General features: G+C 40.2%; 1 protein-coding gene across 2 annotated transcripts in view; it reads right to left on the bottom strand.

Moving 5' to 3' along the window:
• The window catches only part of LOC143341311 (uncharacterized), a 345,306-nt gene that overhangs the window by 46,625 nt on the left and 280,998 nt on the right, over nt 1-17,683 (bottom strand). The gene's annotated exons all lie outside the window — the stretch shown is intronic.

Genomic DNA, 17,683 nt, shown 5'->3' with positions numbered 1-17,683 from the left:
CCTGTGCCACGTGTAAACATTTTCGTGTTATTTTTATACAAGGTGTTCGGCCACCCCTGGGAAAAATATTAATGGGGGATTCTAGAGGCCAAAATAAGACGAAAATCAAGAATAACAATTTGTTGATGGAGGCTTGGTTAAAAAGTTATTAATGTTCAAAGTTTCGCTCGTTCTGAATTTTTTTCTCGAAAATGCGCAGGATTTCGGGGGTATGTCTGTTGACCAAAAATGATCGTATTTGACCCCTGCAACTAAAAATATTTTTTTTAGAATGATTTGAAATTTTTTAATTTCGACGAAAAATTTGTCTACTTTCCTGAATTTTTTTCTAGAAAGTGGGTAGGATTTCGGGGGTATGTCTGTTCACCAAAAATGATTGCAATTGACCCCTGCAGTCAAAAATATTTTTTTTAGAATGATTTGAAATTTTTTAATTTCGACGAAAAATTTAGGCACCTACTTGAATTTTTTTCTAGAAAGTGGGTAGGATTTCGGTGGTATGTCTGTTGACCAAAAATGCTTGCAATTGACCCCTGCAACTAAAAGTAATTTTTCCAAGACGATTCGAAAGTCTTTTTTTTCACCTAAAACTTCAGTTCACAAAATCCGATAATTCCTTTGGATTCTTTGTGTTCTAAAATTCGGATTTATTTCATCTTCCACGCAGAATCGTTCCCTTTTCGGCTGCATTAGGATTTGGCGATCACGCGAGAGTGTTAAGCGATTGCGGACCGGTAATTCCCCCAGTACAAATCGCTAAATCGATCCGAGGGGGTAAACGAATTATTCTTGCAAATTGAAAATTCACGGAAACTTGTTCCCGCTGTTTATTTTGTTAGCGTAGACCGCTATTGACACTCATCGGCAAATATTCCCGCGGGGGAGTGGAAGGGTGGAGTGTTCATGGAAAAATTCGATAACCGAGCGGGCTAAATTAAACTTCCTCATCGTCGGATACCCGGCGTTCAGTTTTCTTTGTATACATTCCGGATATCGGGTAGGAAAGTGTGTATGAAAAAGGCCAAGAATTGACGTAGTTCGTTACTTCGACAAGATCCTCCAGTCCCCATGGATTTGGGATAACTCGAAGCATTTCGAGTCGAATCGATCCACGTTCATCTTATTAATTAACTTGTCTATTGGCATTTATTATACTAATACTGCCCATTAGGGGCTGTTTCAGACTCTTTTTCGAACGAATGCACCATAAACTAACACAAAGCTCCATATCAATTCTACATTTTAATTCTACGAGTTTTCATTAAAATGTTTCATTAAACTCCATATCAATTCTACATTTTAATTCTACGAGTTTTACCACTGTGTTCTGTAGAATATCCAAAAGCAAAAATTTGAAAACACTCGCACGGTATGAAGAGAGTTTTCAAAAAGGCAGGTTTCGAGTATAGTTTCAACGCCTGAATTCGACATTATTTTAATAATTTTCACAACAGCGAAATACAGGTCGCCGAGGAGTAGCTTTCAACGATGATTTAAATTCGAGTTCCGAGGAACTAGGTCGATGCTCAGTCGAGTGCTCGCGTGTTCGACGATTTTCGAAATCGATTTTCCCCCGGTTCGAGGCTCGAAAGAAGTGTGTTCCGGCGTTCCCGGATTTATTTATCATTCAGGAATGCTCAACGAGGAATCACTGTCCAGCGCGATGCACAGCATCCTAACAAGGATTCTCGTCTAATGAGCAGTCTCATAAGTGCGATAGGATTGCACGTGGTCGGATGTCACGTACGTTTATTAGGAAACCGTACATGATCGGACCTCGCGCAAGTAGTGCACCCAATCGATTACGGAATACCGTGTTCGATCAACAGAACCGGTTCCGTGAGTGACCAGAAATCCAGCGAGTAGAATTCTGATAGCTCACATCGTCGAATAAGTAGTATCGGTACGCGCACTGTCAGACATCTCCGTTAATTGTGGAATATACCATTACGATAAGACGTGGAATTAGTAGAACAGGTATTACTCAATTGCACATCTGGTAGAATAAGCCTTGTATCTGTGGGGAATCGTATCAGTAGATTGTATACATCTATGAACCAACATCCGACAAGTAGAACATATCAGCCAGGGTCGGACATCGGGTCTGTAATCTGCTATTAAATTAATTGCATGGATCTACGGCATTCCATAGATATTCTGTTATTAAATTGCGTGTCTATAACAATAGTAGACGTGATTATTATGTCAACACGATTATGCTAGATTTGATTTACAATTTCCGTTCTGAAAATGCGAGGTTCTCTTCGCAAACAAAGAATCGCAGGCTAATTAAAACGGAGAGGATTCAAGGCGAGACTCTGAAGTTTAATATATTGTTCGTAAAACTTGTAAAAAAAATATTTTAAAAAAATAAGTGTAGTCAAAGTTTGGGAAGACGTTTTTTAATCGAATTTTGTTATTTTTGAGATTGTATGGTCTTTTATATAGGGTGTTCAGTCAAAAAATTTTAATGAGAGATTCTAGAGGCCAAAATAAGACGAAAATCAAGGATGCTAATTTGTTGATTGGGGCTTCGTTAAAAAGTTATAGAAACATTTCCGGCCACACAGTATATTTTCGGTAAAGAATTTTTTTCTCGAAAGTACGTAAGATTTCGGGGGTATGTGTATTCACCAAAAATTATTGTAATTGACCCCTGCAACTGAAAATAATTTTTCTAGAACGATTTGAAATTTTTTAATTTTGTGAAAATCTCAGCATCTACTCGAATTTTTTGCTCGAAAATGGTTGAGATTTCGAGGGTATATCTATTGACCAAAAATGATTGTAATTTACCCCTGCAACTGAAAATAATTTTTTTAGAACGATTTGAAACTCTTCAATTTCGCCGAATTTCAGGGGAATCATCATTCATGGTCAGACATTGTGTTTTCGGTAAGGAATTTTTTCCTCGAAAGTGCATAGGATTTTGGGGGTATATCTATTGACCAAAAATGTTTATAATTGACCCCAGAAACCGAAAGTAATTTTTCCACAATGATTTGAAATTTTTTAATAACTTTTTAGCGAAGCCTCAATCAACAAATTGATATTTTTGATTTTCGTCGTATTTTGGCCTCCAGAATCTCCCATTAAAATTTTTCCCAGTGGTGACCGAACACCCTGTAGGATCGTTATAGCTCGGTATGATGAGTTAGCGATATTTTCAATATCCACGCGCGAGTTATTGCGTGGTTCGTTGTCGAAATATAAACATTTCTGTGCAGTAAAGCTCGTAATCCCCACCGCGGAAGACAGTCGTGTAATACGGAAAAGCGGGTTCGCGAGAGCATGGCACATTAATCGCGGCGTACTAGAAGCCGGGCGGTGAATTAATCTACATTAGTTAGTTCTATAGTTCTACATTAGTTACACGCAGTTACGTGCAATATCTGTTGGCGCGGCCCTGATTACGTAATAGGAACGCGATGCTAGCTGCCGCGGTGCCGCATCTAATGTATCCGCGTGCCCAGTTATTGCCATCCATGGGATTATTACCGTAATTGCATTCGTTGCAATTCTCCGGTACAATCGTTCCAGGGGCGTAGCGTTTAATATGCACGGCGATGGCGCGAGCGGGCAAAAATAATAATCCCGAAACTCTCTTTGTTTTTTTCTCTTTCCGATCGAGCGCGACGCGAGCATGGATAATGCGAAATGCGTCATCGCGATGTCGAAAGCGTCGAATTAATCGGGGAAAAAATGTTTTTGAATATTTCAGTGGAAATCAATCGCGATGGAAACACGTTACGAAACACACGGTGGCCCCATGATTCACCAAATTTATTTTTTATTCTTTGTAAATACGTTCGACGATTTTCACGAATTTTTCTCTGTTAAAAGATTTTATAATTATAAATACTTTTTTATATAGTCTTACAGAAGGTGAGTCAGGACACTTTTTGTTCTGTACAGCGTATTGGACGAGGTAGAAAGTTTTAATTTTCTCGATAAGGTTGGGAAAATTTTGTTCGATAGGAATTTTAGATGTGTTCGCGAAGCTTTTTACGGTTTAAAAAATTAATGAACGTGACGCGGACGGGAAGTTATTTCGCAAATGTATCGAAATTTTTTATTCAAAGTTCCACGTAGAAATTCATGTTCGATAAGGTTGAGAAATATTGTATTATTCCGAATGTCTTTAAAATGGATCTCGTTGAGTTTAAAGTCTCGTAAAAAGATTACCTCGCGGAAGAATTATTTCTATCGTTACCTGGCTCCCTTAAAATAACGAACACTATCTCACGAAGTTTTTTTTTCGTACTATTAATAATGGGGGGACATTTAGGCGTGAATAGCACACCTTGAATATTACAATCCATAAAAACCAAGTGGCTCGTTAGCAATTTACAGCAAGTGCTCTAAACCGTCCTCGAAGCTATTGTATTACGCGACCGTTTCAAACGTCAAATTCCCCAATGCGATTCTGGATGGACATTGCGATTATGGTCCCCGTGGAATTATTCCAACAATACGTCCCCGACGTCTAATCCTGTCTCACAACCGCGCAATTTTTAGTGTAACACGTACATGAAAATGTAAAAGGCGCATTAACACTAAATTTACGGATATTGATCGCACGTATGTATATTTATTGATACCTTTCATGTTGACGATTACCTTAAAATACGATTTTTCTTTTAATTAGAATATGTATTCGTGCCATTGCATCAATAAAATTCAACGTAAGTTGTTAAAAAATAATATTTACGCGTTCTGCAATTTTAAATATGAAATCTGACATCCGTCAAACTGACGGATTCCGTGAACCTAGTGTTAAATTAAGAAATTATAGAAAAATCCAATAGATTGGTTTCGATCGCGAGATAATGCGAAATTGTCGGTGGTTAAAATTGAAAAGAGCGCGCGTTACACAATGAATTTCATTATAAATTTACATTACCGCAGAGAAACGTTCGCGAAAGTTAGAAAACGAAACACAGACCACGGACGTGGTCCGATTTAATCCGCTTTTCGTTCGATCGGAATTAAATGAAGGGGGGCCATTGTTCGAAGGTGGACGCAATCGACAGGTTCGAGTGGGAAATTTTTAATTTACTCCGCAGGATTTGCGGACGAGTAATTCCGGGGCATTTTATAGTAGCTTGAGTGCTCACAATAAACCGTCCACCGTGCACCTATTTCCCTTCCCCCCCACCCCATCGTTTTTTTTTTTTTCCGTTCACTTCGCGACGGGATTGTACGAAATGGAGCCGGAGGAATCCGATTTTCTAGTGTTCGGGCCGCTCGGGCAGAAAATGACGTACAAAACTATCTCCACGGGGCTCGGTCGGTTCATTTCGAAAACGAAACCACTTGCGATCTTGAACGGACTTAAACAGAATTGCTCGTAAATATTCAGTCCTGTTTATGGATAGTTCTCGATTTTAGTGTGATTTTATGCGAATCGAACGCTTGATAAAATCTTGGGAGCTATAGAAGGCTCGTGAGAAATTAATGATACTGTGGCGTCGCCTCCCATGCTCGCCGCCAGAGGGATCGCGTTCTCACAAGCGCTCGTTTGACCACTCGATTGCTATATACAGGGTGTTCGGTCACTCCTGGGAAAAATTTTATTGGAGGATTCTAGAAGCCAAAATAAGAAGAAAATCAAGAATACTAATTTGTTGATTGAGGCTTTGTTAAAGAGTTATTAAAAGATTGAATTCAAAAATTTCAAATCGTTCTGGAAAAATTATTATCGGTTGTGGGAGTCAATTACAATAATTTTTAGTCATTAGACATGCCCTCGAAATCCTATCCACTTTCGAGAAAAAAGTTCGAGAAGGTGTGAAATTTTTCGACAAAATTAAAAAATTTCAAATCGTTCTGGAAAAATTATTTTTAGTTGTAGGGGTCAATTGCAAGCATTTTTGGTCAACAGACATACCCCCGAAATCCTACTCAATTTCGAGAAAAAAATTCTTTACCGGAAATATAATGTCTGACCATACCATTGATATGTTTCCCTGAAATTTCATGCGTATCTTTAAAGCACCATAACTCTAGAACGGATTGGACAATTTTAATGTTTGAAAAGGCAAACAACGCGTATTTTGGTGTAGAATATGTAGAAATTCGAAAAATAATGAAAAAGTTGTTCTTTGACCTCGTGAAATGAGAAAAACCACATAAAAATGGTCCAATATTCAAACAGCCATAACTCCTACAATTGTGAATATATTTAAATGAAACTTTTTTCTGAAGTAGAGTTTATGATTACCTACACAAAAGTATTACACAACTTTTCTGTAGGGTGTCAAATAAAATTACTAAAAATCAAAAACGAATTTTTAAGAAAAATCGACAGGGGTTATGCTGAAATTTTTCGGCGAAAAAACAAAATTTCAAATCGTTCTAAAGAAATTATTTTCGGTTGCGGGGGTCAATTACAATCAGTTTTGGTGAACAGTGATATCTCCAAAATCCTACTCGTTTCCTAGAAAAAAATTCGCGAAGGTGTGAAATTTTTCGACAAAATTAAAAATTTTCAAATCGTTCTTGAAAAATTATTTTCAATTGCAGGGGTCGATTACAATCAATTTTGGTCAATAAATATACCCTCGAAATCCCAACCATTTTCGAAAAAAGAATTTTTCCTTTTCTCTCCTCCTACGATTCTCGAGTTCCCACAACGCAGCTATGCAGCGCCACAATACCTTCGCTAGAAATTCTAAAGTCTCTCACGACGTTGGGAAATTTAAATACGAACATTTGTTATCATGATTTACTGCTTACTATTACGATGTAATGTTTTAAGATTTTCAAGGGGCTGGATAATTAGTTTGCAATTATCTTGAGCGAAAGGAGAACTCAAGAGAGGCCAGACTGAACGTATTAATAATTTACGTGTTTACACGGATGAAAGTGAGGCGACCTGGAGGAAGGGTGCGGTCTCAATTATGGAGGCGCTCGCGCCCTCCGCGGCTTCCTGACGGTTAATTATTCAGAAATTGGCGACGAGCCTCGCGTCGCTACGCGATGCATCAAGCAGGTCGCGCGTCTCCGGTGGTCTGAAATGGCCAAAGTTCGCGAACGAAACGCCGAAAATGGAATTTTCCCGCGGAAAAGTCGCCCCCGTCTCCGTCGATGAAATCGACGCTCTAACGCCAACTTTCCCTATTAATTACTTAACGCCACCGCTTACAGCAATTAATTAGAATCGCGGTGGAAAAGTTCGGCGAACACCTGTTACGTGTTTAGAATTATTCCGTCGCGTTCCCCCTGTCGTTTGAACGAAATTCTTCCAACGATCGCTGACCTGGAGGTTTCCATCAATCCGATTACGATAATTAATACGGAGTAATTAATCCGTCGACCGGGGGGGGATTCGGCGTCGATTTTATTCCGCGTTTCGCGATATTGTTATCGCCTATCGCAGATAGGGTTATAATCGTCGCGATTAAACGCGGAGAGATGCAAATGAGCGTAATCAGATTTTCAGGAAACCTGCTAAAACGCTATTTCCGATCAGATTTGGTTTATTGCCGAATATCGATATGCACGATCGTTTTAAAGTTACGAGTTTTGCGCCCACGCTGAACTGTTAATGTATCGAACGCACGTGGACAGTGACGTTTTAAGATACTCGTAATGTTTGGTCTTTGGAACAAACTTTGGCGAAGGATTGGTTTCGTAAAAAATTCTCCATCGATTCTCGACGTCTCTGGACGAAATATCCTGTTTATTACGCGCGGATACTTCGTTACACTTTTACACGGTGCTCGGCGCTCGCGGCGGATCCAATCTGAACTCTAAATTACATCGTAATAGTCAAGCATTAGCCCTCCCCCCCTACCCTACCAGCCACCTAGACGTTCTCTAATTTGAGCAGATTATTAAAATCGTATCCCCGTGATCCTCGAAATGAAGGATCACCTCCGTAGGCAAGCAACGCCGGAAGTTTCCTCGTAAAATAAATCAGGTCCACCCCATCGTGGTAATTCGACGCAGCCGCCCCTGCCTCACTGGTAACGTCGGATATTTTCTTAATAGTAAAACTTCCATGGAAACCCACTACTGTTCCTCCACATGAACTCCCTGATAAATCAGTACACCCGGCACTACGCTGCCTCGTCGACTCTCTTTTTATCCCTAGTCTTTCTTTTCTCTATTTCAACTTTGGTATTTTCCCAAAAAAAAAGATGGCATTTAGGGGAGATATTCTTGTGGCGCTGCTTTGCTGCGGTTAGGAACTCGTGAGGATCTTGTAGGAGGACGGAAAAGGAAAGGAGGGGGCTCATTTAGGCCTTAGACGACTGAATATTGGAAAATCGGTCGAGGAATTAATACAGAGTTCGGCCACCCCTGGGAAAAATTTTAATGGAGGATTTTAGAGGTCAAAATAAGACGAAAATCAAGAATATCAATTTATTGATGGAGGCTTCGTTAAAAAGTTATTAACAGTTAATGTCAAAAATTTCAAATCGTTCTGGAAAAATTATTTTCCATTGTGAGGGTCAATTACAATCATTTTTGGTCATTACACATACCTCCGAAATCCTATCCACTTTCGAGAAAAAAAATCGAGTGCTGAAATTTTTCGACGAAAAAAAAAAATTTCAAATCGTTTTAGAAAAATTATTTTCAGTTGCGGGGGTCAATTGTAAGCATTTTTGGTCAACAGACATACCCCCGAAATCCTACGCACTTTCGAGAAAAAAATTTCTTTCCGAAAATCTAATAATGTCTGACCATGCGATAATATGTTCCCCTGAAATTTCATGCGATTTTTTAAAACGTCGTAACTTCTGAACGGATTGGACAATTTTAATGTTTGAAAAGGCAAACTACGCGTATTTTGATGGAGAATACGTACAAATCGCAAATATATTCGAAAAGTTGGTCCTTGACTCCGCAAAATGAGAAAAACCCCATAAAAATGGTCCAATTTTCAAACAGCCATAACTCCTACAACTGTGAATATATTTCAATGAAACTTTTTTCTGAAGTAGAGCTCATGGGTACCTACAGAAAAGTATTAGACAACTTTTCTGTAGGGCGTCAAACAAAATTACTAAAAATGAAAAAGGAATTTTTAAGAAAAATCGACAGGGGGTAGGTGCCTAAATTTCTCGACGAAAAAAAAAAATTTCGAATCGTTCTAAAAAAATTATTTCTATGTTCTGAGGTCAAGTACAACTATTTTTGGTGAATAGACATACCCCCGAAGTCTTGTGCATTTTCGAGAAAAAAATGAGGCGACACCACACTCTCTTTTATTATAACACTTTACGTATTTTTTGTAATTGTAAGCTAACTTTACAATAGAATATATGAAAATTTTTATATGTTTAGTGATCTCCACGTATATAGTTGTTTACCGTGTTTTTATTTCCAATGAAATAAATTACAGCCCAGTATATTTTCCATTCACGTTGAAAAAACTGTCCGTCCCTTTGGTTTACGCGACTCAGAATTCATTCGGTTTAATTCGATCCGGTATCCTCTTCGCGAGCTAACCGAATGAGACACGAGAACGAAAGTGGCGACGAGACGGTATCGTATTTTGCGAAAACAGTTTCGAATAACAATGCCGCCGAGCCGGGAGAAGTGGATGCCCGCTGAAGGGTCATTTGCAATCGGCTGCAAGTTCCCCCGCGAGAGGAATCCTGTTTCATTTCATTCCCCGCGACAACAGCTGCAGCTACGACAAGATAACGAGGAACGGATTAAGCGCTAAACTAGTCATAAACCGCGTATTGACGCTTAGAGGCTCTTTAAACGTGACACTTGCTAGCAAGTTTCCGCCGATGTCTAGACTTGGACAATTAAATAATGATTATAACGTTTAACGTTAAGCTCGGTCGCGTCACGAGCTGTCTCGCGTCCAACGAAAATTCGAAACGCACGAGAACTCGTTAATTAGAAACTGGGTGTTGTTTTTAATCGTCTGTTAGGGCAGAAAAACTATAGATTCTGTGGATTAAAAATTTAGAATCAATCTGAATTCTTCGAATGAAATAATTTCAAGCGATTAATTTAAAATTTAAGCGATTATCAACTGTTACTGTTTTGATTAAAATTTCAGTGTAACTTATTTGTACTATATCTATCACAAATTTTTAAATTGTTACGGAGAAATATTAAGTATATAGTTCAACGAGAACGAGTTTCTTCGTGGAAGTTTGTTATTTGTATGCGTTTCTATATTTTCAGTTTATTATTGCATGCTCGCTTTTAATATTGTTCCGTTGTCGGAGTTAATATTTGATAATTATTTCGATCCCGGTAAATTGGACACGATGCAGAAAAAGCGTACGGATAATTCTCTTTTCCCTTCGACGATGAATTTTATTCGCGCTTGGAGGCGACTTCGGTTCGGTTCAGTTTATCGAGTCTCCGGTTCGATTAGCGTTTGCTGTAACGATCAACAAATTGCATGATCGCGCATGAACATTTACAGATATATATTTAGTCACGGCCAGTTGTACGTCAAGTAAAATGCGCCATTAGTTCGAGGATTCGATTACTATTAATATGAACTAAATTAATTTATACGAAGAGCAATTCTGTAATACAATGCAAAACAGAAATGAAAAACATTGTGAAGCTGTACTATGGTTACTTGAATAATTATGCAATTTTAATGAGAATGGTAGAAACAGTATATTATATTAATTTGAAAGACGACTACTGTTTGTTGAAACTACGTCCAATTTCATATATCAAAATTTATGTTATCTGTTATTTGCTCGAATAATCAAAAGAATTGGACGTTCCCTCTGCTTTTCTTTTTTATACAGGGTGTTCAGCCAACCCTGGGAAAAATTTTAATGGGAGATTCTAGAGACTAAAATAAGATGAAAATCAAGAATATCAATTTGTTGATGGAGGCTTCGTTAACAAGAAATTAACGTTTAAAGTTCCGATCGTAATGAATTTTTTTCTCGAAAACGCGCAGGATTTCGGGGGTATGTCTATTCACCAAAAATGGTTGTATTTCATCCCCGAACCTACAAATAATTTTTTTAGAACGATTCGAAATTTTTTTTTTCGTCGAGAGATTTAGGTACCTACCCCCTGTTGATTTTTCTTAAAAATTCGTTTTTCATTTTTAATAAATTTGTTTGAAGATGTACGGAAAAGTTGTCTAATACTTTTTTGTAGGTATCCATGAGTTCTACTTTAGAAAAAAATTTCATGGAAAAATATTCACTATTCTAGGAGTTATGCTTGTTTGAAAATTGAACCATTTTTATGGGGTTTTTCTCATTTTGCGGGGTCAAGGACCCACTTTTCGAATATTTTTAGAATTTCTACATATTCTTGACTAAAATACGCGTCGTTTGCTTTTTTAAACATTGAAATCTTTCAATCCGTTCAGGAGTTATGACGTTTTAAAGATTCGCATGAAATTTCAGGGAAACATATCAACGGTATGGTCAGAAATTATATTGTCGGTAAGGAATTTTTTTCTCGAAACTGGGTAGGATTTTGGGGGTATGTCTATTCACCAAAAATGATAGTAATTTTTTCAGAATGATTTGAAATTTTTTAATTTCGCCGAAAAAATTTCTGGTCGGTATGAAACTTTAAATGTTAATAACTTTGTAACGAAGCCTCCATCAACTAATTGGTGTTCTTGATTTTCGTTTTATTTTGGCCTCTAGAATCTCCCATTAAAATTTTTCCCAGGTATGAGCGAACACTCTGCATAGCAACCGGAAGAGAGTGCAAATTTCGTCGTTTCAAATTCGTATAATATAAAGAGTATCATCGCGAAGATGGATGCTAATTCGAGTAATACGCAAACAAAGATTCCAGGGCGAAAACTTTCCCCCCCGATTTAGAGTTCGTTTTCGAAAGGACGAGCCACCCAGTTCCCTATTCTACTCTAAGTTACGGTCGACTTCTACGAAAGCCATTATTAAGGATAACCAATTCCTCCAGGTCTCGTTCTATTGGAACTGGCAAGAATGAATCGAAAGCGGTAAGCCGATAAAGCAGCGAACCATGTCGTATGGCGGTTGTGGGTGGATAGCACCATCGGATTATCGGCCCGTCTGCTGGAACGGACATTTTTCCATGGGCCCCATTCGGAGCATCTTCGAATTTACTTGGAAATTCCACAAGAGTTACACTCTACGACACGACGATTACATTTTATCATTGGAAATCATTGTCTCATAAACGATGTATGAACTATTCTCACATTATCTAACACCTTAAAATTTAACTTCAAATAAACCTTCACTTTCCCTATTTAACACTAGAACTACCGAAGCGGTCAAAATGACATTCGCAATTTCTAATAAAAATTACAAAAAATTTACGCGATTGGATTTTCGAGAATTTATAGTAATTTTCTATAGGTGAATTAATAAATACTCATATCCATTGCATTATACATTTCTTCGCGTATCTATCGTTTCAATTTCTTCGGTAAAAATGAATACATTATAATTGTCGGTAGTTCTAGTGTTAATACATTAAATTTAATAAAACGTGGCCTGTTCTCATAAAAAAAAATTTAATGAAATCTTTGAGTACAATTTGGACATTTTCAAATGAATCCATAAAATATTTATACCTCTTTCTACGAAATCAAAGTGGCTATCACAAAAATAAAGCCTGCATGTTTCGGTTGTTTCGAGCACAAAAATCAAACAATAGAATGAAGTATCTACGTTCCAACGAAATTGTAAATATTTCGAGGCGTGTCGTAAGACACATAAGGGTGCATAATTAATCGAAACAAAGCGAAAAGCTGATTACGCAGTCCAGCTGGCCAGCGTTAATTCAAATTCGATTGGATATCGCCGTGGTTCCGCGCGATTTATGCCATCGCGACGGAAGACGAGCAACAGGATGGCGGGGCCGGATATTATTTTCCGGCGGCGCGAGGGAAAAACGGAAGTCGGCGGCTTCGTGTCACGTTTAATTTCCCATCCTGTTTCGGCCGTGCTTCATTTCCGCGCGGCTCGCCGGTTTTATCGCGTCGGCGGCGTATAAAAAGAACAGAGAAAAAATAAACCAAAAGGAAAAGAAAACGCAAAAAAAAAAAACAGACACACACACACACACCGAGCGAAGGCGAAGAAGGCGACACGAAAATCAAAATAATCAAATTCGTCGCCGGAGGGGGCGCGGTGGTTGCACGAAAATTAACGAAGCTTTCGATAAGCGCGAAAATGGATTTGCATCGCGCCCGCTTGTTTCGCGTAACTAACTTCGGCGACCACTTTATTTAACTTTTCCTGAACCTACGACCCCGCTCGAATTAACCGCCGCGCCGCGGCCCCGTTGAATATTTATTCCGACCGTCCCATTCACCACTAAACAATAAGAAATATTTTACGCGAATCTCGTTGTGAATCCTGACGGACGGGATAATAAGGGTGCGTTTTATATAGTCGAACATGGCGGGCACTGTTCCTATTCATCCCTCGAACCTCCCCGAATTTCGCACTGATTCTTGTCCGCGGTTTTGCGTTTAATATAATTGTTCAAACTCGTAGGAATAATCCTGGAGGCGAGCTTTTCGCGTTAAATCGCTGAGCAAGGACCACAGAATATTTAACCTTTCGCATTTACGATAACACGAATTTAGGAAATATATATATATGTTTAGAAGTCACGTTACAAAATTCCAATTATTAGTTGTTCATATTAATGAAGACTCTAGCAAAGGGTTAATCGACAATTTTTTGGTTAAAAATTTACGGTCGTCGACGCACGTGGCGGCAGTCGGAGTTCGTAATTCGCGCGAGTACGCGAGGAATGGCTGTTTCCAGGGGAATCGGTGTCTCCTGCGGTCTTTAGGGCGAATTTTCAAGGCGGCGGGTCATGGAGGCGGAATGGAGCACGGACGATGTCGGGTCGAGAAGCCACTGCACGACCAGAGGCCAGAGATGCCAGAAAGGCACCGAAGGTGCTCTCTCACACTATGTCAGATCACGCGTACGTGAGCTCGTGGAATTTCGGAAACCCGACAAAGGAAAAATGATGCATGCTCTCTTTCTCGATTCTCCGAAGCTGCCCAAAGTAAGTTCGGACCGTCTCATGGGAGTCGAGAGAGAAAGGCTCACACTTCCCTTCTCGCTCTTGAACAACTAATATCCGACCTCCCGTCAACAGGTCTCCACTGGCCTCTGCTGACCGCTGCTGACCATTCCTGGAATTTCTGACAACGTATAACGATTACGACTGGCTACTGTTAGCCTCTCCCAGCCTCTGCTGGCCTCTGCTGACCACCGCTTATATTCCTGACAACGTATAACGATTACTACTGACTTCTGCCTGCCTCCGCCGGACTCTGCTGACCGCTACTGACCACTCCTGATGCTTCCGACAACGTATAACGATTACTACTTGTTACTGCTTGCCCCTGCTGGACTCTGCTTGCCACTGCTTGCCACTGCTAGCCTCTGCTGACCACAGCTGACCACCCTTGATGCTTCCGACAACGTGTAACGATTACTACTTGTTACTGCTTGCCCCTGCTGGACTCTACTTGCCTCTGCATGCCTCTGCTGGCCTCCGCTGGCCTCTGCTGACCGCTGCTGACCACTGCTGACCACCGCTTATATTTCTGGCAACGTACAATGACTACTACAGGCTACTGCCAGCCTCTGCTGACCTCTGTAAGCATCTCCCGACGTCAGCTGACCATCGCTGACCATCGCTGACCACTGCTGTCAACTTGCGACATGATGTAATATAATATACTATGTTTATATGTATTAAAGTTTTGTATAATGTAAATCTATGGCAATAAATGATATAATTTCAAAGAATTCTATGTATTCTCATCATTTTTTACCCCTCTTTCCATCTCCAAAGAGAAATGACGTCATTTCTAAGATTTCCTGAAAATTCTCGGATCCCTGAAACTTACCGGCGCCCCTGAAACTTCTCGGAATCCCTGAAATTTCCAAGAAGTTTCAGGCAGCGGCTAAAATTCCAGCCTGAATTTTTCGGCAAAAATTGCGTAACATTACGTAACATTATGTAATATTACGTAATATTACGTAACAGCTCTTCAAGATTTCTCCGGCCGAAATTTCTCGGCAAAAATTACGTAACATTACGTAACATTATGTAATATTACGTAATATTACGTAATAGCTCTTCAAAATTTCTCCGGCCGGAATTTTTCGGCAAAAATTACGTAACATTACGTAACATTATGTAATATTACGTAATATTACGTAATAGCTCTTCAAGATTTCTCCGGCCGGAATTTTTCGGCAAAAATTACGTAACATTACGTAACATTATGTAATATTACGTAATATTACGTAATAGCTCTTCAAGATTTCTCCGGCCGAAATTTCTCGGCAAAAATTACGTAACATTACGTAACATTATGTAATATTACGTAATATTACGTAATAGCTCTTCAAGATTTCTCCGGCCGGAATTTTTCGGCAAAAATTACGTAATGTTACGTAATATTACGTAATTTGAAATCGCGGGAAATTTGAAATCTTTCCGGGGAACTTAGAAAATTTTAAAAGATTCGGAGTGTCTTATAACTAAGGGAATGATTTCGATAGGAAAAGAAGGGTAAAAATGACGAGAACACATAGAATTCTTTGAAATTATATCATTTATTGCCATAGATTTACATTATACAACACTTTAATACATATAAACATATTATATTATATTACATCGTGTCACAATTTGTCAGCGATGGTCAGCAGTGGTCAGCGATGGTCAGCGATGGTCAGCGATGGTCAGCGATGGTCAGCGATGGTCAGCGATGGTCAGCTGACGTCGGGAGATGTTGGCAGAGGTCAGCAGAGGGTAGCAGTAGCCAGTAGTAATCGTTGTACGTTGCCAGAAATATAAACGGTGGTCAGCAGTGGTCAGCAGCGGTCAGCAGAGGCCAGCTTAGGCCAGGGGACACTGGCAGAGGTTAACAGAGGAAGGCAGGAGTCGTAGTAATCGTTGTACGTTGCCAGAAATATAAGCGGTGGTCAGCAGAGGCCAGCAGTGGCAAGCAGAGATCACCAGGGGCGAATAGTAGCAAGTAGTAAGCGTTATATGTTGTCGGAAGCATCAGAGGTGTTCAGTAGCGGTCAGCAGAGACGAGCAGAGGCATGCAGTGGCAAGCAGAGATCAGTGGGGGCGAACAGTAGCATGTAGTAATTGTTATACGATGTCAGAAGCATCAGGGGTGGTCAGCAGTGTTCAGCAGAGGCCAGCAAAGGCATGCACAGGCAAGCAGAAACCTGCAAAGGCAAGCAGAGACTTGTAGGAGCATGCAGTAGTAAGTATTAATCGTTATACATTATCAGAAATACCTGCAGTGGTCAGTAGCGTTCGGCACAGGCCAGGAAAGTTCAGCAGAGGCAAGCACACGCTGACAGAGATCAGCAAAGACCAACAGAGGTTAGCAGAAGTCAGTAGCAATCGTTATAGGTTGTCAGAAATACAAGCGATGGTCAGCAGAGTCCAGCAGAGGCAAGCAATAATCAGGAGCAGTCAGTAACAGTCGCTGTATGGTGTCAAAAGTTGTCGGGAGTTCTGTACTTTTGTCAGCACTGGTCATCAGAGGTCATCAGAGGCAAATAGAAACCAGGAGTAATTTGCATAGTTCAGTAATGAACTCTAGGAAAGGCAAGTAAAAATACCTAGTCAGTCGAGATTCCGAATCGGATGCCGTTGACGTGAGGTCGGATTTCAGTTGTTCAAGAGCGAAAAGGCAAATGTGAGCCTGCCTCTCTCGACTCCCACGAGGCGGTCCGAAATTACTTCGGGCAGCTTCGGAATAATCGAGAAAGTGGGCATGTGTCAGTTTGCCTTTGTCGACTTTCCGAAACTCTACGAGCTCACGTACGCGTGATCTGGTATGTGTGAGTAGGGCACCGGGTGCTGAATCTGGCATCTCTGCCAGAGGCGCGCCTTATCTCTAAGCTTTACACTCTATTACGTTTATTAAAAGCACCGGGCGGAAGAAGTTTCACGGGTCCGAGTTTCCGCGGCGAGAATAAAAATGAGATCGTTCCGTGTTACGTCTACCGGAACACTTTGAGCGTCCCCGCGCTTCCGTTGATAGATCGGTTGATGTAATCCTGGATCCTTTCCCGCGTCACGTCGCGCGCGAACCATCGCCAGAGATTGGAACTTAAAGCGTCGTCGTCGACCCCGGTGCCGCCCGGGAATAGCATTTTTATCGTTTCATCTTCACCTAATATATCCCCCGGTATACCTTCGATCCCTGTTCTGTTTAATTTTCAGCTTCGAGAGGCTCGTCCACGTCCGTAGTTTTCGCCCGTCGCGTTTCGTCCTCTTTCCGACAAAAAAAAAAAAAAAAAACGGACGAAAACGCAAACAGAAGCGCGCTCAACTTTCTCAGAACCGGAAACGCAACTCTCGCGAAGCACCGGCGAGCAAACTTTCGCGCCACTGAAATCCCCTCGCCCGGGCTAGCGACTTGTTTCGTCATTGTTTCCCCGCACTCGTTGTCCCCCGATTTAATTGTAAAGCACACCTTCAATCGTGGACCTATGTTCTGTTGAGAAACGTCCATTTATAATTGGCAGATATGCAGCGTTTAACGTTTGGTCGAGGTTCTGGGGTCGCTAGTGACCCGTACGAATATTTGTAGTCAATTGGTAAATTATTATTTGACCCCAGAACCTAGAAATAATTTTTTTAGAACGAATCGAAATTTTTTTTTTCGTCGAGAAATTTAGGCACTTATCCCCTTGTCAATTTTTCTTAAAAATTC

This window comes from Colletes latitarsis, chromosome 4, assembly GCF_051014445.1.
Source record: "Colletes latitarsis isolate SP2378_abdomen chromosome 4, iyColLati1, whole genome shotgun sequence".
NCBI lineage: Eukaryota > Metazoa > Arthropoda > Insecta > Hymenoptera > Colletidae > Colletes > Colletes latitarsis.
The sequence above is the reverse complement of the archived record's forward strand: the minus strand, read 5'-3'. Positions and strand labels throughout refer to the sequence as shown.